This window comes from Pristiophorus japonicus, unplaced genomic scaffold (genome assembly GCF_044704955.1).
Source record: "Pristiophorus japonicus isolate sPriJap1 unplaced genomic scaffold, sPriJap1.hap1 HAP1_SCAFFOLD_113, whole genome shotgun sequence".
NCBI lineage: Eukaryota > Metazoa > Chordata > Chondrichthyes > Pristiophoridae > Pristiophorus > Pristiophorus japonicus.
In genome coordinates, this window is record NW_027250788.1 from 1,571,802 (window position 1) to 1,574,694 (window position 2,893).

General features: G+C 42.1%; 1 non-coding gene across 1 annotated transcript; it reads right to left on the minus strand.

The window, feature by feature from the left end:
- Nucleotides 1-1,231: 1,231 nt before the first annotated feature.
- Nucleotides 1,232-1,303, minus strand: trnaq-uug (transfer RNA glutamine (anticodon UUG)). The gene has a single exon. It is a non-coding gene; the product is annotated as a tRNA-Gln (tRNA).
- Nucleotides 1,304-2,893: the final 1,590 nt, after the last annotated feature.

Sequence of the window (2,893 nt, forward strand, 5' to 3'; positions counted from 1 at the left end):
CCAGGTTGTCATTGTGCGTTTTGGCTGCACGACTATATTCCGCAAATGTTGCCAGTAGTGCTATTATCCAGTTTGTTCCCACTCCAATATTTTATGAGCATTCAGTTCAAGTAAAACGATAACAATTTTTTACATGGATCATGTTCCTCCATCCAGCCCACTAGAAATAAATTATGTGATTGGGTTTAAAGAAACTGGTGGAAATTGATTCTATTGATACATATATGGGGCCCAAGTTTCCACATGATTTGCGCCTGATTTTTAGGAGCAACTGGTGGAGAACAGACTATCTTAGAAACCGCAGTTCTCCACATTATATTTTCTGCAGTTCTAGTCAGGTAGAACAGTTCCACTTTGGAACAGAATTTTTTCTTCAAAAGGGGGCATGTCCGGCCACTGACGCCTGATTTCAAAGTTTCCACAGTGAAAACGTCCTCCAAACTAAGTTAGAATGTAGCAAGTGAAGATTTTTGTAGAACTGAAAAAACCTGTTCTCCACATTAAAAAATGAGGCGCAGATTACAAATTAGGCGAACATGCGCAAGAACATAAGAACATAAGGAAAAGGAGCAGGAGTCGGCCATACGCCCCTCGAGCCTGTTCCATCATTTAATACGATCATGGCCGATCCGATCATGGACTCAGGTCAACTTCCCTGCCCGCTCCTCAAAGCACAGGACAAATGATTGAAGTATCGACTGTCCCTCAGTTAGCATTTCTTTTATTGTGCAAAAGAAGGTGAGGGATTAATTTACCGTGAAAGCAACACAAAAGCAATTTACACAGATGCCGTCGAGGCTATGGGTTCTCAAGTGCCTGTTTTTGTTTCACATTGTTCATCACAGCTTGTACTTCAGTCTTGCAAGGTAAAAAGTGCATTGGCATTGCAATACATTAATGTAAATGCTTGGCATGAAAAGAAAATGCAAATTTTTTCGAGTACAAAACATGCAGTGCCTGCATTTGAAAAAGCGTTGCTTTTATTCATCCTGCTGAAAGCATATTGCACAGATAATCTCAGCACACATTGTGCAGGTAAAGGCAGCATGAGATAAAAAAACTGGTTTCTCCTCCGCTGATTTGTAACAGGTAACTGATGGTTGAACACACGATTTGACAACTCGACTCGCAGATCAAGCATCACTGACAAAGGCAACACAACTGCCCCGCAACACCAGGTGTCTTTCACTTGTTTGTCCCAAATTTTCAGCCACTGGGACAACAAGAATTGAGGTTCCACTGAGATTTGAACTCAAATCACTGGATTCAAAGTCCAGAGTGCTCACCATTACACCATGGAACCCAACACACAAAAATCTTTGAAACAGTTCTCTAAAACAAAAAAATCATTGCACTTTGGCTCGGCCTTTTCTCATGTTTCATGTCAGTTTCCCTTCTTTGCACTCTGCTAATTATCGACGCAGAGCAATTCACACAGATGCCGTCGAGTAGCTGTTTCTGTTTCACACTGTTCATCACAGCTTGTACTTCAGTCTTGCCAGGTAAAAAGTGCGTTGGCATTGCAATGCATTAATGTAAAATGCTTGGCATGAAAAGACAACGCAACGTTTTGTCGAGTGCGAAGGTTCACCAGACTGATTCGCGTGATGGCAGGACCGACATATGAGGAGAGACTGGATCGACTGTGCCTTTATTCACTGGAGTTTAGAAGAATGAGAGGGGATCTCATATAAACATATAACATTTTGATGGGACTGGACAGGTTCGATGCAGGAAGAATGTTCCCAATATTGGGGAAGTCCAGAACCATGGAACACAGTCTCGGAATAATGGGTAAGCCATTTAGGACCGAGATGAGGAGAACCTTCTTCACTCAGAAAGTTGTTAACCTGTGCAATTCACTACTGCAGAGAGTTTTTGATAACAGTTCATTGGATATATTCAAGAGGGAGTTAGATGTGGCCCTGACGGCTAAAGGGATCAAGAGGTATGGAGACAAAGCAGGAATTGGGTACTGAGGTGAATGATCAGCCATGAACTTATTGTGTGATGGTGCAGGCTCGAAGGGCTGAATGGCCTACTCCTGCAAGTATTTTCTATGTTTCGATGTTTCTATGAAGTGCCTGCATTTCAAAAAGAGTTGCTTTTATTCATCCTGCTGAAAGCATATTGCACAGATAATCTCAGCACACATTGTGCAGGTAAAGGCAGCATAAGATAAAAAACTGGTTTATCGTCCGCTGATTTGTAACAGGTAACTGATGGTTGAACACACGATTTGACAACTAGACTTGCAGATCAAGTATCACTGACAAAGGCAACAAAACTGCCCACCAACACCAGGTGACTTTCACTTGTTTGTCCCAAATTTTCAGCAGCTGGGACAGCAAGAATTGAGGTTCCACCACAATGTGAACTCAGATCACTGGTTTACAGAGTCCAGAATGCTCACCATTACACCATGGAACCAATCATGCCAAAGTTTTTGAAACATAGAAACATCGAAACATAGAAACATAGAAAATAGGTGCAGGAGTAGGATTGCAAAAATTCGTTGGACAACCCCCCAGTGTGTGGACTCATTGGAAAGGAAATTTAATTTGGAACAATCAACCAGAAAGTTTGGGATCTTAAAGTGCACATGGAAGTAACTACGAGTTTTAATCAAATTTGGGATTTTACAAGGCAGATTGGTTCTGTGTGGAAAGGGCTGAGAACTGAAGGATCGTTCAAAGAAAGCAGTTTGGGTATTGAAGCTGTCGGGGATATTGAAGCTGAACAAATTGTCTGGGGAATTGTGTAAACTCGAAAACCCATCTCCCTGGAGGACATTAACATAGCAACAATCAACCCAGAGATAGCCAGCCATCACTCTGAGCAGGAAACCCATCCAGCGTATACAAAATGACAATGGCCCATCCAGCCCGTATGG